General features: G+C 33.8%; 1 long non-coding RNA gene across 1 annotated transcript in view; it reads right to left on the reverse strand.

Moving 5' to 3' along the window:
* Nucleotides 1–8,911: 8,911 nt before the first annotated feature.
* LOC141542473 (uncharacterized) overlaps nucleotides 8,912–24,301 on the reverse strand; it is a 287,962-nt gene continuing 272,572 nt past the window's right edge. Inside the window, exon 3 of the long non-coding RNA XR_012482171.1 lies at nucleotides 8,912–9,447. This is a non-coding gene — a long non-coding RNA (uncharacterized LOC141542473). The remainder of the gene's footprint in view (nucleotides 9,448–24,301) is intronic.

A 24,301-nucleotide genomic window follows, 5' to 3' on the forward strand; every position in this document is an offset into this window, starting at 1 on the left:
TTTGCATTACATTTCCATAAAAATCATGCTGTAAAAGAAAACAAAGATCTCCTACTCTTAAAAAAAAAAAAACATTTCAAGTAAAATTGTTTTGTTTTGTTTTGTTTTGTTTTGTTTTTTAAAAGGGTATGCTTCCCTTTGACCCAGCAGTGCTACTACTGGGATTATATCCCAAAGAAATACTAAAGAGCGGAAAGAGACCTGTATGTGCCAAAATGTTTGTGGCAGCTCTTTTTGTTGTAGCTAGAAACTGGAAGATGAATGGATGTCCATCAGTTGGAGAATGGTTGGGTAAATTGTGGTATATGAAGGTTATGGAATATTATTGCTCTGTAAGAAATGACCAGCAGGAGGAGTGCAGAGAGGCTTGGAGAGACTTACATCAACTGATGCTGAGTGAAATGAGCAGAACCAGAAGATCACTATACACTTCAACAACAATACTGTATGAGGATGTATTCTGATGGAAGTGGAAACCTTCAACATAGAAGATCCGGCTCACTTCCAGTTGATCAATGATGGACAGAAATAACTACACCCAGAGAAGGAACACTGGGAAGTGAATGTAAACTGTTAGCACTACTGTCTATCTACCCAGGTTACTTATACCTTCAGAATCTAATACTTAATGTGCAACAAGAAAATTGGATTTACACACATGTATTGTATCTTGGTTATATTGTAACACATGTAAAATGTATGGGATTGCCTGTCATCGGGGGGAGGGAGTGGAGGGAGGGAGGGATAATTTGGAAAAATGAATACAAGGGATAATATTATAAAAAAATTACTCGTGCATATATACTGTGGAAAAAATTCTAAATAAAATAAAATAAAATAAAATAAATTACAAAAAGGATTTTTCATCATAAGTTCTTCAGAGTCATGTAGATCATTGTATTGCTGAGAATAGCAAAGTCATTTACAGTTGATCATTCCAGAATACTACTATTATTTTATATATAGTACATTCATTTTGCTTGAGTTCATGGAGGACTGTCTACCATGCTGTGAGAGCATCTTGCTTATCATTTCTCATAGAATAATAATATTCCATGACAATCACATACCACAGTTTATTCAGCCATTCCCTAAATGATGGGCAATCCTATTTTTTGGATTTCCTATTTTTTGGCCTGAGAAGAAAGCTGCTACAAATATTTTTATACATACAGATCCTTTTCCTTTTTCTTAAATCTCTTTTGGTATTCTTGTTTAGTAGTAGTATGATAGTTCAAATGATATGCATGAATTTATAGCCCTTTGGGCATAGTTCATATCTTTTGATTATCAATTGGGTCATGGCTTTTTTTTTTTTTTTTTATACATTTGACTCAGCTTCCTCTTTGTGTGAAAAATAAGATCCTATCAGAGAAACTTGCTTCAATTTTTAAAAAATTACTGTTTCTAACTGTACTTCCCACCCCCATTTATTCTATTCTTGCTCTCTCCTTTTACCCTGTCTATCCTCAAAAGTATTTTGCCATTGACTACACCCTCTCCCAATATGACTTTTCTTTTCTCATCATCCCCTCCTCATATCACCTTCCTCTCCTATTTTACTGAAGGGTAAGATAGCTTTCTGTACCTATAGTGTGTGTTTATGTCGTTTCCACTTTGAGCCAATTCTCTGATAAGAGTAAGATTCACTCATTCACCCTCTCCTCTTCCTCCCTTTCCTCTCCAGTATATATTTTTTTCTTGACTCTTTTTTATGGCAAAAAAATTTATACCATTCTACTTAATCCTTTCCCTTTCTCTCAATACATTCCTCTCTCATCCTTTAATTTCATAATTCTTTTAGATATTATTTTCTCATATTCAACTCACACTTGCTGCTTCAAACTGCCATAATAATGAGATTTTTTTTTCTTTTTCTTTTGCTGAGGCAATTGGGGTTAAATAACTTGCCCAAAGTCACACAGCCAAGAAGTGTTTAAATATCTAAGATCACATTTGAACTCAGGTCCTCCTGATTTCAGGACTGATGCTCTATCCACTTTGCCACCTAGCTGCCTCTAGTAAGAAAAATTCTAATGAATTACATCCCCTCCAATGAATTCTTATGAATTACATCCCCTCCAACATTCATCATTATCTGTTCCTGTCATCTTAGCCAATCTGACAGGTGTGTAGTGGTATCTCAGAGTTGTCTTAATTTGCATTTCTCTGATCTATAGTGATTTGGAACACTCTTTCATATGAGTGGAAATAGTTTCAATTTCATCATCTGAAAATTGTCTGTTCATATCCTTTGACCATTTATCAACTGGAGAATGGCTTGATTTCTTATAAATTAGAATCAATTCTCTGTATATTTTGGAGATGAGACCTTTATCAGAACCTTTAACTGTAAAAATGTTTTCCCAATTTGTTACTTCCCTTCTAATCTTGTTTGCATTAGTTTTGTTTGTAAAAAAGCTTTTTAATTTGATGTAATTGAGTATTATCTTCTTATGTAGGAAAGTAAACAGATAAACTTTTAAAGTCTCATGAGATTACTTTACAGATTACCTCTTTATGTTTTCACTATATTTGAAAATCAAAATTTCCATTCAGCTCTGCTCTTTTCATCATGAACACTCCATTTCATTTAATATTCACCTTTTCCTCTGAAGAATCATACTCAATTTTGCTGGATAGGCAATTCAGGGTTGTGATCCTAACTCCATTACTCTTTGAAATATCATATTCAAAACTCTTTGGTTCTTTGATGTAGAAGCTGCTAAATCTTGTGTTATCCGAACTGGGGCCCCATTATACTTGAATCATTTCTTTATGGCTACTTGCAATATTTTCTCCTTGACCTGAAAGTTCCAAAATTTAGCTATAATATTCCTGGGAGTTTTCATTTGGGGATCTCTTTCAGTAGGTGATCAGTAGATTCTTCGAATTCCTATTTTATCCTCTGGTATTAGAATATCAGGGCAATTTTCCTTAATAACTTAATGAAAAATAATGTCCAGGAAATTTTTTTGATCATGACTTCAGAGAGATCAATAATTTTAAAATCATTTCTTTTGGATTTATTTTCCAGGTCAGTTATTTTTCCAATGAAACACTTCACATCCTTTTCTATATTTTTCATTTTTTGATTTTGCTTTATTGACTCTTGATTTCTCATAAAGTCATTAGCTTCCATTTGCTCAATTTTATTTTTTAAGCAATTATCTTCCTATGTGAGCTTTTTGATCCCCTTTCCCATTTGGCCAATTTTGCTTTTTAAAACATTGTTTTTCTCATTAGATTTTTTGTATTTTCTGTTGAACCATTTTCAAATCTTTTCCTAATTTTCCCTCTATATCTCTTACTTGATTTTAAAAGTCTCTTTTGAGCTCTTCTAAGGCCTAAGTCCAATTCTTATTTTTCTTGGAGACTTTGGATATATTAGCGTTGACCTTTTTTTCATCTTCTGAATGTGTGTTTTGATCTTCTTTGTCACCATAGTACCTCTCAATGATCAGAAACATTTTGTTGTTGAATTTTCATTTTCCTGGCCTATTACTCAGCTTTTAACTCTGTTAAAGTAGCACTCCGTTTCTAGGGAGGGTGCACTGTTCCAAGCTTCAGGGATTTTGTACAGTTGTTTTCAGAGATGCTACTAGGGACATGACCATAAAGCCCTCTTTTTTGCCCTGGAATTGTTAAGAGTTTCCCCGCTCTACTGTAGATATAAGATCTAGTGTGCTAAAGAAACAGAGTCCTGCTTTGCCAGATTCTTATTAGACTAAAAGTGATTGAGAATATATCAACCTCTACTCATTGCATACTTTCTAGTCTTTGAGAAATGTTTATTAGAATGAGCTATACATCCACTGAGAACATAGTTATAAAAGTATCTATAATAAATACAGACTTTTCACAAGTAATCTTCCTTAGCAAATAATATCTATACTGCAACACAAATTGACAATAGAGAATTTGTAGAGAACACATAATTTCATTATTTTTTTAAAAGGCATTTTATTCAGTGGAACAAAACACCTCCCCTAAAAGGCTCCCTTTAAATTGAGGTATCTACTATCTATCAATTCAAAAAAATCAAGATTCTTTGAAAGATAAGACAAAAGAGAAAATTTTGCTTAACAATCCTTTGATAGAAGCATCATGAAACACCTAAAACCATAAAATAAAGTAGTTTCTGGTTGCTAAAAGTGTTTACCACTGTGATAGAGGATATCTAAATTGACAAACAATTCTCTGTGTTGAGTGAAGTCCTTTATATGATAACTTTTTCAGGTGGTATTATTAATGGTATCCTTTACTAGAACTTAGAAGAGTCTCCTGAAAGACATCTTAAAAAAGAATATGTTGAACCAAGAAAAGACCAAGGGAAACATTTGTGTTGACCAAATTACAACATGCATTTACAGCATGCATCTAGGTGAAGATTGTCATCAGTATCTAAGATGGACTAAATCAATAACTAGTAGAGCCCAAAATTAAACAGGAGGAAAAGAGGGAGCTATATTTCTTCGAGGAAAATGTAATGGTCCTTTAATGACTACAAATTTATCCAAACAACAAAAGCTTATCTTTTCAAACAAAATAGTATAATAGAATATAGCACTATACACACTAGTATATGGTTGTGAAACATGAAGCACAACAGTCTCTAAAAAATTAAATATTATATAGAGGGCAATATAATAGCACATGATAAATGTAGGAGTATTTAACACATAAGAAATCTGAAAAAAGACAGGGAAAAAATAGATGCCATCAGGAAAAAGGGTGACAGGAAATGATACATTAGTTAAAATGGTGAGATATGATAGTTGAATATTTTGAGGGTTATTCAGATATCTTCCTATTGATAAGAAGGTAAAAAATTCTACCATGCTGATTAGATACCCTGTAGCAAATTTATGAGAGTTCATCTAGGAACATTGTGAATAATAAGCAGGCCCAAATGTATTCTCAATTGTTGAAATAAGTCTGCTAGTGGATAAGATCACAAATCCATTTGAGATTTGGCTTATATTGCTTTGGAATATCTTCCAAAGGGGGTAAACAATTCTGGTGAATTTCATCTCTAGTTTCTGTCTTGCTTATTATGTTTTAGTAAGAGTCAATGAATAAAAGTATTTGCTGGTATCTTTTCAGGATTCTGAATCTGGAAAAGACAGCAACACCTTGTTTTTTTTTGTTTTTTTTTTTTTTTTGTTTGTTTTGTTTGTTTGTTTGTTTTTAATTTTATTTTATAATTATAATTTTTGACAGTATATATGCATGAGTAATTTTTTATAACATTATCCCTTGTATTCATTTTTCCAAATTATCCCCTCCCTCCTTCTACTCCCTCCCCTAGATGGCAGGCAATCCCATACATTTTACATGTGTTACAGTATAAAATAGATACAATATATGTGTGTAAATCCAATTTTCTTGTTGCATGTTAAATATTAGATTCTGAAGATATAAGTAACCTGGGTAGACAGACAGTAGTGCTAACAATTTACATTCACTTCCCAGTGTTCCTTCTCTGGGTGTAGTTGTTTCTGTTCATCATTGATCAACTGGAAGTGAGTTGGATCTTCTTTATGTTGAAGATATCCACTTCCATCAGAATACATCTTCATACAGCATTGAAGTGCACAGCGATCTTCTGGTTCTATTCATTTCACTCAGCATCAGCTGATGTAAGTCTTTCCAAGCCTCTCTGTATTCCTCCTGCTGGTCATTTCTTACAGAGCAATAATATTCCATAACCTTCATATACCATAATTTACCCAACCATTCTCCAATTGATGGACATCCATTCATCTTCCAGTTTCTGGCCACTATGAAAAGAGCTGCCACAAATATTTGGTACATACAGGTCCCTTTCCCCTCTTTAGTATTTCTTTGGGATATAAGCCCAATCAATTCTGGATCAAAGGGTATGCACAGTTTGATAACTTTTTGGGCATAGTTCCAAATTGCTCTCCAGAATGGTTGGATTCCTTTACAACTCCACCAACAATGCATTAGTGTCCCAGTTTTCCCATATTCCCTCCAACATTCATCATTATTTATTCCTGTCATCTTAGCCAATCTGATAGGTGTGTAGTGGTATGTCAGAGTTGCCTTAATTTGCATTTCTCTTATCAGTAGTGATTTGGAACACTCTTCCATATGAGTGGATATAATTTCAATTTCATCATCTGAGAATTGTCTGTTCATATCCTTTGACCATTTATCAATTGGAGAATGGTTTGATTTCTTATAAATTAGGGTCAGTTCTCTATATATTTTGGAAATGAGACCTTTATCAGAACGTTTAACTGTAAAAATATTTTCCCAATTTGTTACTTCCCTTCTAATCTTGTTTGCATTAGTATTTGTTTGTACAGAAACTTTTTAGTTTGATGTAATCAAAATCTTCTATTTTCTGATCAATAATGATCTCTAGTTCTCCTCTGGTCATAAATTCCTTCCTCCTCCACAAGTCTGAGAGGTAGACTATTCTCTGTTCCTCTAATCTATTTATGATCTCATTCTTTATGCCTAAATCATGGACCCACTTTGATCTTATCTTGATATATGGTGTTAAGTGTGGATCCATATCTAATTTCTGCCATACTAATTTCCAGTTTTCCCAAGAGTTTTTTTTTCAAATAATGAATTTTTATCTGTAATGTTGGTATCTTTGGGTTTGTCAAAGACTAGATTGCAATAAATGTACCTTTTTTGTCCTCTGTACCTAATCTGTTCCACTGATCAACTGTCTATTTCTTTGCCAATACCAAATGGTTTTGGTGACTGCTGCTATATAATATAGCTTTAGATCAGGTACACTTAGACCACTTTCCTCTGACTTTTTTTTTCATTAGTTCCCTTTCAATTCTCGACCTTTTATTCTTCCATATGAATTTTGTTGTTATTTTTCCTAGGTCATTAAAATAGTTTCTTGGGAGTCTGATTGGTAGAGCACTAAGTAAATAGATTACTTTGGGGAGTATTGTCATCTTTATTATATTTGCTCAGTGTATCCAAGAGCACTGAATGTCTTTTCAATTATTTAAATTTGACTTTATTTTTGTGGCAAGTGTTTCATAATTTTGCTCATATAATTCCTGACTTTTCTTTGATAGATAGATTCCCAAATATTTTATACTCTCAACATTTGTTTGGAATGGAATTTCTCTTTGTATCTCTTGCTGTTGCATTTTGTTGGTGATATAGAAAAATGCTGAGGATTTATGTGGATTTATTTTGTATCCTGCAACTTTGCTAAAATTCTCAATTATTTCTAATAGCTTTTTAGCAGAGTCTTTGGGGTTCTCTAAGTATACCATCATGTCATCTGCAAAGAGTGATAGTTTGATTTCTTCATTTCCTCCATTAATTCCTTGAATCTCTTTCTTGGCTCTTATTGCCAAGGATAGCATTTCTAGTCCTATATTGAATAGTAATGGAGATAGTGGGCAACCTTGTTTCACTCCTGATCTTACTGGGAAAGGTTCCAGTTTATCTCCATTGCATATTATGCTTACTGACAGTTGTAAATATATGCTCCTGATTATTCTAAGGAATAGTCCACTTATTCCTATACTTTCAAGAGTTTTTAGTAGGGATGATTTTCTGAAGTCTTTTTGCTAATATCTTATTTAAGATTTTAGCATCAATATTCATTAAGGAAATTGGTCTATAGTTTTCTTTCTCAGTTTTCGATCGACCTGGTTTAGGTATCAGTACCATGTCTGTGTCATAAAAGGAGTTTGATAGGACTCCTTGATCCCCTAATTTTTCAAATAGTTTATATAACATTGGGGCTAGTTGTTCTTTAAATGTTTGGTAGAATTCACATGTGAATCCATCTGGTCCTGGGGATTTTTTCCTGGGGAGTTGATTAATAGCTTGTTCTATTTCTTTTTCTGAAATGGGACTATTTAAGCAATTGATTTCCTCCTCTGTTAATCTAGGAAGCCTATATTTTTGGAGGAAGTCATCCATTTCACTTAAGTTATCAAATTTATTGGCATAAAGTTGGGCAAAGTAACTCCTTATTATTTCTCTAATTTCCTCTTCATTGGTGGAAAGATCCCCCTTTTCATTTGTAAGACTAACAATTTGATTTTCCTCTTTTTTTTTTTTCTGATGAGATTTACCAAAGGTTTATCTATTTTATTGGCTTTTTCATAAAACAAACTCTTGGTTTTATTTATTAATTCAATAGTTTTTTTTTTACTTTCTATATTATTGATTTCTCCTTTTAATTTTTGTATTTCAAGGTTAATTTTTGGTTGGGGGTTTTTAATTTGGTCTTTTTCTAGCTTTTTAAGTTGCAGGCCCAATTCGTTAATCTTCTCTTTCTCTATTTTCTTCAAATAAGCCTCTAAAGATATAAAATTTACCCTTATTACCACTTTAGCTGTATCCCACAGATTTTGGTATGATGTCTCATCATTGTCATTATCTTGGGTGAAATTATTAATTGTTTCTATAATTTGCTGTTTCACCCAGTCATTTTTTAAGATGAGATTATTTAGTTTCCAATTACTTTTTGGTCTATTTACCCCTAACTTCTTACTGAATTTAGTTTTTATTGCATTGTGATCCGAGAAGAAGGCATTTATTATTTCTGCCTTCCTGCATTTAGTTTTGAGATCTTTATGTCATTATATATGGTCAATTTTTGTATAGGATCCATGAACTGCTGAGAAGAAAGTATATTCCTTTCTATCACCATTCAGTTTTCTCCAAAGCTCTATCATACCTAGTTTTTCTAATGTTCTATTTACTTTTTAAATTTCTTTCTTATTTGTTTTGTGGTTTGATTTGTCTCTAAATCTGAGAGTGCAAGGTTGAGATCTCCCACTATTATAGTTTTACTGTCTATTTCTTCTTGCAACTCTCTTAACTTTTTCTTTAGAAAGTTAGATGCTATACTACTTGGTGCATATATGTTTAGTATTGGTATGGCTTCATTGTTTATGCTACCTTTTAACAGGATATAGTTTCCTTCCTTATGTCTTTTAAGTAGATCAGGCAGCAGAAGGTGGTTGCACAGCCGTGCTGAGATCTGTTAGGTCACTTCTGGATTGGGGTGGTTCTAGTATCTGGCTTTATATTTTAAAGTGGCTTGATTTCTCTTCTGTACTGCTGTTTTATAAGCAGAGAAGAGCTAACAGCCTGTGCCAGATTCCTCTGTCTCAGTGGCTTCTCTGATCCCAGAGTTCTCCCTAGCCTGATCGGCACAGTGTGCCAGCACCCAACCGTCTGTGCTGGCCTTTTTTCTTCCTCCCCTGGGAACCGACCTTTTCTGTTGAAACTCCAGATTCTTTTCAGCTGGTAAGTCGTGCTTCCAGTCCTTGTGGTTTCTATCAGTCCAGCGTTATTTTTGAGGCTGATTTAACTAATTGGTAATGAGGGAAGAAGGGAGCTCACAAAATCGCGTGTATCTTCTTCGCCATCTTGGCTCCGCCCCCAGATAGCAACACCTTGTATGTTCATACAAGAATCCTTAAAAAACCAGCAACAGAGAATTTTTGTTACTTGGAAAAAACCTTGTTTGAGGAGATAACATTAAGGCAAACATTTTGTCTCGCTGAATCAAATGCTTTTTTAGAGGCAATAAACAATCACAGTGAGAGTTTTTATTCTCCCTACTGTTCAGTCATTTTTGTGACTGTGAATTAGGATAGTTGATTAAGATCCAAAGGGCAATAGTTAGATTTACTCAGAGTTGCAGAAAAGTTGAATAACTCACTAACCAGAGTTAAACTCTCTGTTAAAGAAATTCCATTTAGAATTCCTTTAAATATTTCATTCTTTTAAAATTTTAAAAAGCATTTGTTATTTACAAAAAAAAATATTTTTTGAGCAATCAAATTATAGAAGGTTATGAAATAACAGAAAAAAGATGATCACTCAAGGGAACCAAATTCCTGTAGTCTGGACAGAACTAGCCAGAACTACCAGTGCTTGTTGAAGTAGATGGGTGCCATCCTCCAAGTCCCACATGGGTTCTGACTTTGAAGAACCCAAATATTCCCCTTCCATGGGAAGATATGGCTCAAAAGTACATTGCAACAATTCAGGCCAGTTCCAATGAACTTATGATGAAAAGTGCCATCGCATCCAGAGAGAGAATTGTGGGAACTGAGTGTGGATCACAACATAGCATTTCACTATTTTTGTTGTTGTTTGTTTGCATTTTGTTTTCTTTCTGATTTTTTTCCCTTTTGATTTGATTTTTCTTGTGCAGCATGATATTTGTGGAAATATGTATAGAAGAACTGCTCATGTTTAACATATATTGGATTATTTGCCATCTGCGTAAAGGGAGGAAAAAATTCAAAAGGGTGAATGTTGAAAATTATCTATGCATTTATTTTGAGAATAAAAAAGCTTTAATAAAAAAGTAAATATTTTAAAAGATCATACTGTAATAGATGCTGAAATTTTTTTTTTGGACAAAATATAGTACCCATTCCTATAAAAAAAAATGAGAGCATAGGAATAAAGGAAATATTTTCTAAAATGACAAATATTATCTATCTAAAGCCAACAGCAAATATCACTGAAGTGCCTACTATGTCAAGATCCTCCTAGGCATGAGAAAAACAAAGACCAAAAAAGTAACATTATGAAATGAAATTTGACAAAACAAACTGGAGCCAAGTTGTGAAGGACACAAAAGGTCAACACGAGGAGTTTGAATTTGATCCTTTAGGCATTGAGAAATCACTCAAGATTTTTGAGCAAGAGAGTTATATTGTCAGATGTGATCTTTAGGAAGACTATTTTGGATGATAGTTTTTCTGGTTGGTCTCTTTGCCTCAAGTCTTTCCTCATCCTAGTTCATGCTCCACTCAGTTGTCAAATTCATCTTCCCAAACTAAAGGTCTGGCCATGTCATTCCACAATTCAGCAGATTCAAGTTTCTTTCTCTTACTCCCAGGTGAAATATAAAATTATCTTTTTAAATTTGTATTTTTTAATTATTCTAAATTAAATAAAAGAAGCATTTCTATAACAGTATAGAAAATAAAAGAGGTGATTGCTCACGAAATAACAAATCTTTTATGTACCATTTAATATTTCTTTTAAATATATAATAAAATTATCATATAACTTAATTTTTTTTACCTTTTTCCTTTCCTTCTCTATGTAAAAATGACAATTTTGCTTAAACAAATTTATATATTTATATATTCAATACCATCCCAAATAAATTAGTTAAAAATTGTTTATTGAGCTTTTAAATCTATTTTAAAATCCTTTTCAAAACCTGACCCCTTAATACTTTTCTGGGATTCCTGCCCTGTACTCCCTCCCAAAATTCTGTGATCCAGTAACACTGTTTCCTTGATATTCCTCACATTTTCTACAAGGTTCTCAGTTTCCTAATAGTGCTTTTTCAGTGATTGTCCCTCATGTCTGGAATACTCTCTCTCATGTCAGATCTTCTCCATCTTCCCTCAAGTTCAAGCTAAAATCTTCTCTTCTGCAAAAAAGCCTTTTTAGATTCCCCCCTTTAGGCCAATGCCTCATCTATAGTTTATCCTGCATATAGCTTGTTTGGACACAGTCCTTTATAAGTTGTCTTCCTCTCTAGTCTGTAAACTCCTTGAGATCAAGTGCTGTTTTGGGCTCTCTTTGTATCCAAACCTGGCACTTAGTAGGCACTTCATAAATGCTTCTTGACTTTTCTCAATTGTAGATTATATTGACTTTATCCATGAATTTTTCATATTTTGCTAAGTATGTGGCCACACAAATCTGAACAACCATTAAACTAAAGATGAAAGAGAGTTCTCATTCACATTCAATTGTTATTTGTACATTGTTGAACAAGAAGAAATGATGACATCTTTGTGTGCACAAGATGTTACATTTCTGCTAAAGAAAAGACAAAACTGCTGATCCACTCTCCAGAGCAAGAAGGATCATTTACCTTGGCAGACATTCATATAATCCATATCTGTTACACTGACAGCAAGAATCAGACTCTCACCAACCCCAGACTGTAGAAAATTGCTAGCTCTTTAATATTATTTACAAATTTCCATTTCCCTTTTCAAAGTTTTACCAGGAATACTCTTGAAATGTACAAAAGTTTTTCTCATAAAATTTTCATAACAATGAGAAAAAGGCACTTGCAACAAGAGATATTTTCTTGACCCTCTTGCCTATCACTAGTAATATCTGATATCTTGAGAATTTATCTTTCAAAACTGTATCAGAGACAGCACATGTTCCCTCTACATATATAGCTGGCCTGATTCTGTGGCTTTTACCATCTTCATTTTCTTTAGGGCCATTTCTATTTCCCCAAACACCTCACTGGGGATTGTGATGTTAAAGTTCAAATATGGAAAACACAAGCACTCATGGGATGAGAGTTACCAACATCTTGACAGATCTTTTCCATTTATTTTATTCCTTCTACTTGAATCCTTAAATGTTCTTAAGATGATTTTTCTTAATTTTATTTCTTGCTAAGTTTTCTATTAATGTTTTTTCTCTCTAATGCTTCTCACTGTCTGATGAGGCAATGTTATTCATGATCTTATATCATCTTCTTCCAAGAGATTTAACTAATGTCTTTATATTATAAACAGGTATTGACCTGGGCTTTAAGATCTTTCCATTTGGCATAAAGATCAATCACTGACTGACTGGGGTGATTTCCAGATTCTTTGGACTACTTATTATAGGAATTCCATAAGAAATGAGATTTCACTCTGCCGTCTTTCATAACTCTTTCCTATTTTACAGTATCAGTAAATAGTTTGCTTAAAATTATGTTGGAGTACATATATATATATATATATATATATATATATATATATATATATATATATATACATATATATATATATATATATATATATATTTTTTTTTTTTTTTTTAATTTGTTCAATGGGTTGCCATGGCCTAGTGGCTAGGCTACCTACCAGTAATGAACTTTTCTATAATTGTCCAGCTTTGTCCTCAGAAAGCAGACAGTATGTCATAAGTAAAGCATCCCAAACCTTTGCCAGCAGAGTAGAAGCCAGAAAAAGAGTGTGTTCTGGAGTATTTACTTTATTAAAGTACATATTTTATTCCTGATAATTCTGAAAAGATTGCTTTGAAAGTTAAAGAAGTGATAAGTAACAATTTAGGGTAGTCTTGTCATATCCGTGATTTTGACAAGAAGCTTGAAATTGTATAATTCACTATAGGAAATGAATTTTGGGATTTATTCTGGCCTACATGATGAAACCAGCAGCCCATGGGACACTCTGTCATGATTCATAGACATTTGAATTTACAGAGTTCATGACCACAATAGCAAAGGGTACAAAAGTTCAGAATAGATAAATGAAGGGAGAAATTAAATAGTTCACATCTGAGCAATATTTAACTAAAGTCAGTATGACTAGACATGAAAACACAGCCACATTTTGATTGCAAAAATAAGATGAAAGACAATTTACTTTTAACAAGGGTCTCATTTTATCCTGGCAGTTTTCAAGCTATCCTTGAGTTCAAAATGAAGGAAGGGACTTGACTTAAGCCTCATCTGGTGCAATCTTTACTGACAAACAAGGCAAACTACCAGAAAATAAGTAATAAAGTATTTAATTCAATCATACTAATGAAACAGCTAATAGGAAAATCTAGGCAATAAAATCACTTTTGTCCATTTCAGAAAGAATTTAAAAGTTTCTTCTAGAGATTCATAGACCTAGAAAGGACCCCTGTGGCTAACTCATTCAACCACCTGCGTTTAGCAGTTATTCTGACTATTATATATCAATTAGTCCAAGCAATTTGGAAAGGGGAATAGTGAATGAATTACATATTTCTAGATACTGGATCAAGCAGCTGGAGCACTGGACCTTGGGTCAGGAAGACGAGTACAAATTTGACTTCAGACCCTTATGAGTTGTGTGAAGCTGATCAAGTCCCTTCAACTTTGTCTCTCTGCATCCTGATATGTAAAATGAAGATAATAGTAGCACCTAACTTCCAAAATTGTTGTGAGCATAAAATGAAATACTTGTAAAATGCAGCACAACGTCAGATATATGAATATATTGAATAAGTCCTTGTTTCTTGCCTCCTTCCTTCCAACTACTAGGCATATGTGCCAAGGATGCCTAAGACAGAAATAAAAGTCCCTCATAAAGCAAAAAAATATTCATAGAAATTTGACATGAATTCAGAGGTTCAGAGGGGACATGAAGCAATGCCTTGTAGAATGTTATAGAACCAAGAAAATGGTACAATCACTACAATAATTTAAATAAAAGGGACCAAAATCCCTAAAACTGAATGTTACTTAATTATAATGATTAAACCTAACACCAGATTTGAAAAATCCCTCCTTCCTTTTTTTCTATCACTTGCCTGTGGAACGTTGCATATATTGCCAGACACTGCAGGTGAGTCACTCGATTTTGCTTGTGAGGATAGGAGTTGATTGAGTCAAGGTAATCATCCTTACCTATTTATGGGTGTAAGACTCTCCTTTGAGTCAAAATTTTGATACTTCCAATAAATCAACAAATCAGTCTTTAGACTTAGAACAAAAACATTCTTGGTCAGTATAGGAGCTTTAAAAGCTTTTGACTGAACTAGAATAACATTACACAGGAAGCATGTTCAAATTGGGTGAGGCTACTTGGTCCCACCTTGTGGATTTTCTATAAAATAGCAAGCTAATTCAGCACAGAGGCATTCCAGCCTGACAGCTTAGAGAAGATTCCTTGACAAAAGGACTTTGTGAATTTTGGAAGGCTGGAAGGTTTTGGACTTCCCATGGACATTCTAATCCTAGGAGTGCCCCTGAAACACCTCTCTCAGTATCTGCATTGTGAACCAAACACAAACTAGAAAGGTAGATTAAATGACTATGCTACAAGGAAACTGTGCTAAAGGGGAATTTCAAGAGACTCCCTAAAAAGAGAGGAAAGGACTTGTGAGTTACTTCTTAGACATATGTGCTCTATTTTTGAGTCCACTTTCCCCTGGATTCTATTTAGTCCTAAGAGAGTATGTTACAGAGTTTGGGGAAGATGTTTTGTAAATGTTTTATACTAATTATTTTTACTATATTGGCAGGTAGGTAGTGCAGAGGTTAGAGCTCCAGTCAAGAAGTCAGGAAAACCTGATCTCAGACACTTACTAGCTATGTGATCCTGGAAAAGTCATTTGAGTCTCAGTTTGTCTCAATTCCCTTATCTGAAAAATAGGCACGATGACGTTAGCTATAATTATCATTATTATTAAATTTAGTTAATAAAGTCAGGTTATATGCCTGGAATTTGGTATATGAGATTAAAATATTAAAAATCATTTTTGTTAAAATCAAATGATTTAGTAGTTTCTGAAAGAGCCAATTCTTAAAAAAAAAAAACAAACCTAATTGATATCTCATTTTTACATCATTTAAACTTCAGATTATATACTTCCTTTTTCTCTACTCCAAAAGAAAGAGAGATGTAAGATATTTCAAAATAGATTACATACTGTGGAACTACTTTACCAACCCCCATTCGCATAATCAATTTAGGTTTCCAAAACAAGGTTACCCACTTATCCTATGTCTGGTAGCCCAGTGGATTTGGAGATAATGGTCAAATGATATAGCTCCTATGCCCCCACAAGCATGTTTCTTCCATGGTTTTCAATTTTATCAATCAGCTATTAAAGTAATTTTCCTAAAGTGCAAATCCCATGATGTCATGCCCTTACTAATAAATTCCCATGGTTTTCTGTTGCCTCCAGGATCAATACAAAATGTTCTGCTTGTCATTCATTGATTCACCCAGGTTACACAGACAGTGATCATCAAAGATAGGAGTTGACTCCAGGTTTTGACTCTGGCATTGACAATGTTTCCCCCTTTACTACCCTATCTCCCAAAAGATCTTGAAATATGTCATTTAATTATAATCTAAAAACTTTCAGGAGCCTGTGAGATCAGGTTGTCCAATTGTCCTATTCACAGAAGAGAAAATTCAGATTGTGGTGAATTAAAGTGACTTGACTAAGGTAACACTAGTAATAAGTGACAGAGGTGATTTTGAACCAAAATCCTCTTAATTCAATATTTTTCCCCCCAAAAATTAGATCATATTATATGGTAAAACCATGAGAGGTATTCTGTGAATACCTTTTAATTTTGTCAAGTTTAACTTTGTCAAGTTAAAAACTATATCGTAATATAAATAATTATACACTGAGGATTTATTTTAGATTTTTTTTTATAAATCTGAAATTTGAAATATCGGGTTTTCTTGAAAAGACACAAGTTTACATATCAATGGCCTGGGGTTTGCTAATAGAAATTCTGATGATTGTTATACAAATCAAACTGCAGTTAGCTGAGCTTCAGATTTAGTGCAAATTTAGCTCCTAGAAAAACAGTACTTCTCTGGTAACATTATTCATGTTTAGTCTGCAACTATATAAATGTTATATAATTATGCTACAAGGATGTCTTGGTAATTAGATTCTCTAGAATAAGTTATACATGATAATATGCACAGTATCAAAAGTCAGCTCATCCCTCTGAGCAATTGTTCTTCCATGGACTATGGCCCTACTCAAAACAGGATAGGAAAAGTTTTTAACAAGAAGACAATGGAATAATGAAGATTTTTTTTCCTTTTGTATAAGAAAAATTCAGTACTGATGTTACGCATTTTGGTTTGTCTCTCTTGTGGTAGGGATGCTAACACTGAGCTGTCTGTGCATTCTTTTATGTTCTCCATGAATAATGACACATTTTAGGTTGTTATTGCTGTGCAGTCATTTAGGACTTTTTGTTACCTCATTTGGGGTTTTCTTGGCAGAGATGCTGGAGGAGTTTGCCATTTTCTTCTCCAGCCCTGAGATAAACAGGATTAAGTAACTCATTCAGGGTCACATAACTAGTAATTGAGACCAGATTTGACTTCAGGAAGATGAAACTTTTTGTGTTCAGGTCCACCCCTCTATTTGCTGTAACAATTCACAGCTAACATCTTAGGTTAGGCATTCAGTTTTAGGTTATGGATTAAAGACTTGTTTGTACAAAACTAAATATCCTGTTCTGTCTAGAGATGAAACCTCAATCTTTGATCTCATTAGCATCACACCTCTATGTTAAAATTCACATTATGTAAGTAGCCTAGGTTTAGTTCAGTGTATTAAGGAGAAAAATACAATTAGTGATATAACTAGGAAGTACATGAAAAGCTTTATCCCAGGATGACATATTTAGAAGATGCTGGTAAAACTTTCAGTCCTTTAGTAGACTAAAAATAACAGTTTAGCCCCCATCGTGATTAACAAGAATGGGTTATTAAAAATAGGAAAATACAGATGAGAGATTGAGTTGAACTCCTTCCCCATCCCACCATGCTTTCACCTAGAAGTGAGAGTCTCCCCAGCAACAGCCTTCCATCAAGATATGACCCCTTTCTTCCTCACCTACCTCAGTATTCCACATCCTTGCTCAATCCCAAACACCACATGTCACTTTCTCCAGTATGGTTTGTTGATCTTTGTCCCAAGAGCACAAATTCTTATTTACAGCCCTGATTGAAAATATATATTCTATTTTGATTCAAATATTTTGCAGGCTTACATTTTTTTCCTACCAATATAGCTTCAAATTTTGGTTCTTTTTTATATTTTTGTATCTACATTTATGCTAAAATCCAAAAGCTAAAGATCCAAAGCCCAGTTAAAAGCTAATTTTCTGCAGGTAAAGGACAATTAACAAATTGATTATAACTGGCATTTTCTATTTCTACTGTCAGTTAATCATTTGTTTGTTTAAAGAGAGAATTTTTACCTTCTTCAATGATATTGAATCAAAAAAAATTAGGTTAAGTTTGAATTTCTAGAAATATGTTTAAATATCATTGAGAAGGCAGTTAAATATAATGTCTAGTGAATAATCAATCAATAAACAAATCTATATTAAGCTGTTATTATGTGCCAGGTACTGTGTTATATGCTGCAAATCCAAAAAAGAGGCAAAAAACAGAACATGCTGAAAAGGAGTTTACAATCTAATGGAAAAAAGCAAAACAATATATATGATCAAGTTATAGAGAAGATAAATGTTGTTTGTCCTTCATTTTGAAGAGTGTCAAGGACATCACAGAAAAATAAGTTATCTTGGTTTGTTTTGGATTTAAGTGAATGCTATTGTGATAATCCAAATATGAGGTAGTGAGGGCTACACCAGTGGTGACAGTGACAGGGGAGAGAAGGGGGCTTATTCAAGAGATTCTGCAAAGGTAAAATTAGGAGGTCTTAGGGACAGCTTGGGAATGTGATATAACATATAAAGAAAAATCTTACATTATTCCTAAACTACCAACCTGAAAAATTGGCAGGATGATGCTACCATCTATAAGACTAGGACAATTATAAGGAGAAGTTTCAGGGAAATATAAAGAGTTTTGTTTTGGACATGTAGAGTTTAAGATGTCTACTGGTCACCCAGTTCAGATGCTATGAAAGCAATTGGAGGTCATCAAAGAGCCTAGGGCAGGATATAAACATTTGAAATTATCTGTATGGAGATAGTAATTAGAGTCATCAGAATTCCTGATATCACCAAGTGAAGTTTAAAAGATGAAATAGAAGAGGGCCTTGGACAGAAGTCTGTAGTTAAAGGCACTGATTTAGATGAGGATCCAGCAAAAGGAAACTGTGAAAGAGTAGTTAAATAGATAGGAGGAGGATCAGGAGAGACTGGAGTCCCACAAATCTGGACACAAGAGAAAATAAAGGAGAAGAGAGTGCTTAATTGTGTCAATTATGATAAAAAGCCATTAAATATGAACTAAGATATTTTAGTACCTTTGAAGAGAGTAGTTTCATGGAATAATAAAGTTAAAAATCCAATTGTAAGGAGTTAAGAAAAGAGTAATAGAAGAGAAAGTGGAAGCACCTATCATAGAAAATCTTATCAAATAGTTTGCACATAAAGGTCAGAAAAGCTAAAAGATAATTTTAACTAGCATGGAAGGATCAAATGAGTTTTTTCCAGGAATGGATAATTGTGGAAATGTTTGTTCTCAGTATTGAATGAGCCAATAGATTGGGAGAGATTAAAAATAAGTGTAAGAGTCAATATGATGAAAGGAGTAATCTGTTGAATGAAACTGGATAGAATGAGATGCTTAGAACAGATAGAGAGATTAGCCTTGGTAAGGAATAAGAGCATCCTTTCATGTGAAACAAGAGTAAAGGCTGGGAAAGTGGGAGGAGACATTTGAATGTTATAAGATGAGGGATAGAAAGGAAATTAGAACTCAAAATGAATTGCTTCAATTAGTTTTTGTAAAAAATGAGTCAAGGTTCTCAGTTTGAGAGGATGGGGAGAAGGTGAACCATTGGAGACTTGTAGAAAAAGGAAAAAAATTTGGAAGAGTTGATGAAAGAGTTGGGCTCATAGTTTGGAAGCTATGGGTTCAAGTGTTTCTGGCACAGGACTGGCTATGTGACCCTAGGGAATTCACTTAATCTATTAGTGCTACCAAGGAATGCTTTAAGACTATAAATTACAAAAGGATTGTAGATATCTTTTTGGAAAACTGGGTAACTTCCATCATGGGGAAGAGTAAATAAATTTATTCAGCAATTGTCTGTTTTACTTGCTATGATGGACAGTCACTTATTCAGGCAAAATGAAATTGGATTTGACTAAAATTATCAGAATGAGAGGCAACTTGAAGTAGTGGGTATAGAGTTTAGCTTATCACTAAATGAAGGAAGTCTCAGTTTCTAATCTTGCCTCCAACTCATACTAGTTGTAGTTTGACCTTGGGGAAATTGTATAATCTCTCACAATTCAAGTAAACTAATTGAAAAGGAAGAGTCAACCTGTTTTAAGTTTCTCCCTAGGACTTCCTTGTAATTTAGGGAAATCATAGGGCCAATCCTTATTTTATAACAATGTTGTGAAATTTAAATTGTGGTATTTGTTATAGAGGTTGGATTTGGTTTTGTTTTTCTTTTCTCCAAGGATGGGAGTATAGATTTTCATTAATTGAAACAAATATGAAAAAAATGCATATTATGTCATGTTATAAAAGAGAAGAAGGGAGTAAGTTTGGGAGACAGGAATCAGGCTATGATCTTGGAAATTCACTGTGAGAAAATTCCCTTCACCAAAGTAGATCTATGACATTTTAACAATTTATGATCTTAGAGGATATCTCATGTATACTGAGAAGTTAATGACTTGGTTTGCCCAGATCACACAGAAAATATGTGTCAGAAGTAGGACATAACTCCAGAATTCCCTGTCTCCAATGCCAGCTTTCCAGTCTGTGTACCTCCTCTGATTTTTCAGTGAGATAACAAATTTTCCCAGAAATTAAAATTTATTTTAACTTACTGTTGGACATTAATAACATTAAGGAAGATAAAACTTTTTTTCCTCAAACAAATAAATGTTTAGCCTTGACTGTAGATGTAAGGAATGCCAATTAATTAATTTGTTAATTTTCCTCCCTCCTATAGAAATTGGCTTTTAACTGGGGTTTGGATCTTTAGCAGTGACAAGTAAATCTACTTTGCTTACTGCCAAAGAGCCTGGAGGTTTTTGGAGGGATAGCAACTCAATCTGGTCTATAACAGTACTTGGAGGATTAAAAAAAACACACAAAAAAACCTTTGTACAATAAATTATGGCCTCCACAATCAATTTAAATAGAAGAGGAAAGAGAGAAATCAGATGTTCTTAAAAAGAGATAGAAAATAAACTGTACCAAAATGCCCTCTAAAATATTTCTCATTGCAAATAAACTATTGTATTTTGTTTTTAAACATCCAAATTTAATACTTGTTAGTATTATATCCCAGGACAAAAAAAAAGAAAATAAATACCTTCAAAAATGTAACATCTTAAATGTTTGCTATTTAATATTTTACTAGCGATTTGAAGGTAAGGGAAAATCTTGTTTGTCTCTAGCCTCAGCTAGAGGAAAGTTATGTTTCACTAAATGCAAAAATTAAAGTAAATCCATAAAAGTGAATTGAACATAATCCCTTGTTGCACATACTATAATTGCTGGTTATAATGAAGTTGGACATTATTGTAGTCATTAGACTCTACATTTGAAAATGTGTTATTCTTCCTTATAAAGTGATGCAAGTAATTTCAAATTTAAATACACTCTAGAAAAAATAGTCAAGGGTGGAGATTTCAGATATGGGTTTAAAATGAATTCACATTACAAAATACATAAAACAGGGCGAAACAAGAGTCAGTCTTGGTCCTTTCTTTCATTTGATGACTTTGAGATCACCACCAGATAAAGTGCTTTGGAAGGCACATAGCAAAGGCAAATAGACTAACCACCCAGGGCTCATTATCAGGTTTGCTCTCAGTTCTATGATGCTGAGCTAAGGGCAGAGCTCCCATTAAATTCAAAGGCAGATGGATCAGTTTCCAAAGACAGGAGGCCAAGAATGGAGCAGGTGCCTGGGGGGGAAAAGGAAGAAACTCTGAGTTCTTATCCTTGTTCTGCTAGAGTTTTGTTATATAATCCTGGGCCAGTGGAAATAGAGAATTATTGGACTCAGACTGACACGGGCTATTTTATTTCAGTGCCTGGTGAATCGCCAGTGCTCATTAAAGGTTCATTACTGAATCTTAGTCTCCCAGGCCTTTAAGCTTCTATTCAGTAGTAAGTAGCATTCTAGAAACTGGCTAAAACTAAGGCAGTTTTCCCATTGTGTTTAATTTTCCAACAAGGAGGATCCAAAGAACTAGAAAAAATTGAATTTAATTTCAATTGTTTATCATCAGGTGCCCCAAAAGACAACATTTGGGGTGGGGAGGAAAGAAGACAGGTGGGAGGTCCAAGTTTTTAGTTTTATTATTGCAACATCTGATCCAGGAAAGAGCCTGGAGCTGAACTGTGAATAGAAGCAGATACATAACTTTTTGGATAGAGAGAGATGATGGGCCAATCTATTCTGCTAGGCTGCTTCTCATGTGGAAATATTCTTAGCTATATCCCAAATGCTTTGAGAGTGGATATCATATCTTTGTGTTTTCTATAATACTTTTGTGCCCAAACATGTATAACTTCAGAGAATTTTGCTCATTTTTTACCTATGGACATAAGAAGAGTCTTAGAGGAAACTAAATGGAGCAAATGGAGATTGTTACAAGAAATAAGATTGCCCCAACTTCATTTGGTTTCCCAATGATCTCTTTGTGAAAAGATTTCATTAATGTGTGTATTCCTCTAAAGTCTTAGATTTTAACTCATCCCTATATGTTCCTTCTGCCTGGCTCTTACCCAAGTCCCTTTATAAATTTGCTGACATGGTGGTGCAAGTTATATGGAGTATATCCAGAACACAAAGGGACGTTTTCTCAGTTTCCAATCTTTTCTTCCCATTCAGACTCTTGGTTGCTAGACAGGCAGCACTGGGGACTGAGAGATGAGGAATCCAGATTGATCTTGGCAGCCTGACATGGAGCAGACAACAGCATTGCCCAGAATTTGAGAAGACTCCTATCTATTAATGAATTCAATGCAAGACCTTAGTCAGCCAGAGGGGAAGAGTTTTGTTCCTCTTCAAATTCCTCCTTCCCCATAAGGAAGAGTGAAATCTTTTAACCTTTCCCTCTTCTGTTTATGTAACTTGGGTGTGTGAATTTGGAGTGGAGGGAACCTTGAATGTATAAACAAAAAATGTGGGAGAATAAGAAAATCATGAAAGAGAAGATGGTGGAGATAAACCTCCACTGGTGAAGGAAATTTGCATCTTTTCCTCCTAATTTCATTCTACATTCAAATAAAAATTATAGTGATTACTTTCTGAATATAAAAATATAAAGGGAAGAGACCTAAAAGAATAAAATACCGTTTCCCAAAGATGTGGGAGTTAGAGCTAAAACAAAATTGGAATTGATTTCATATAATAATCTATCATGCTCAGGATGCAAGAAGGTAAGGGGTTAAATGTTATATCTGAGCCCAAAAGGCAAAAGGTTGAATTGAAAGGCTGGTAGTGTTTTTGTTTGTTTGTTTGTTTGTTTGTTTTGTTTTTTAATATGTGGGTAGAAATACAAACAATTACTGTGTGTATTAGAGGTCTAGGTTTAGCCCAAATTCAATGCGCCACTTAGTGGCTAATTTAGATTTTATATTCTGAGTGAATTCAAACTTCCTTGATTGTATTTTTGCCCAAGTGACTGCACACTACAATTGTATGCCACATACACACATATATGTGTATATAACACATCCAAGTTTCTTTAGTGAACATCTAAACTAATATTTTCAAACTCTATTAATTCCAATGGCAAATTGTTCATGCCTGTCCCCCTATTCTGTATGGTTCTTGTTGATGTCTTCCATAAATTCTATATGGAGGATTCATTCCACAGTGAAGGCCTATCTCTCTCTCTTTTAGTACAGGTAAAGTATCAGTGTATTACTTGCATTACCCATTCGTTGTCTTTCATCTTGATATGAGCAGATGAGTTTTGCTATGTGACAAGTCATCTTGTTTTTTTGAGGACTTCAGTAATGTTTTCTTATGCTTTATATGGTTTATATATCATTGTTGATGACTTGCCACATAAATTCCTTATACATACCATGTATCTTTCTATAACATAATTTAGAACAAAGTTTGTTTTAATTAATGTTCGTCATCCTTGCCAGTACCCTAGAAAATGAATAAAATAAAAACACAATTCTTTTAGAAATTCCATCTTGAATTATACAATAGAGAAGCAGAAGATCACCAATTTGAATTTAGGCTTGGACTATATGGCTATGTTATTTTTTTTTAAACTGACAACAAAGACTATTTTTCATCTGACAGAGGTAGTCAGGTCAGGTGAAAGAGTTAAATCTGGTTTTGTTGTTAATGTAGCATAAAACATAGGTCAAACTTTTTTTAAGCTATATGACTGATATTAATAAAGACAGAGTCACTAATGGGTCTATACTAGGCCTAGGGTCAGAAAGAAGTAAATTCACTCTGGTTTTAGCTATTCACTAGCTTGTGAATCTGGCCAAATTACTTAACCTATATTTGCCTCATTACCTCAACTTCAAAATGGGGATAATATTAATTGCATTGTGGGGTTTGAGATGAGGATAAAGTGAGATAATATTCATAAAGTGCTTTGCACAGTGCCTGGCACATAGTAGCTGCCATTTAAATGCTTATTTTCTTCCCTTTCCCTTCTCTTCTCTTTCTCCTTTTCCTCCCTGAAATCTTGAAATTATTTTTAAGGTGCCAATTGTGAATTATTTGCATGAGGGTTCAATGTCTAAAAACATGCAATTTAGCCATATGAAATAGTTAACTTTTTCTCTTTTCTATGTTCTTTGATTTT

Source organism: Sminthopsis crassicaudata, chromosome 5 (genome assembly GCF_048593235.1).
Source record: "Sminthopsis crassicaudata isolate SCR6 chromosome 5, ASM4859323v1, whole genome shotgun sequence".
Taxonomy (NCBI): Eukaryota; Metazoa; Chordata; class Mammalia; order Dasyuromorphia; family Dasyuridae; genus Sminthopsis; species Sminthopsis crassicaudata.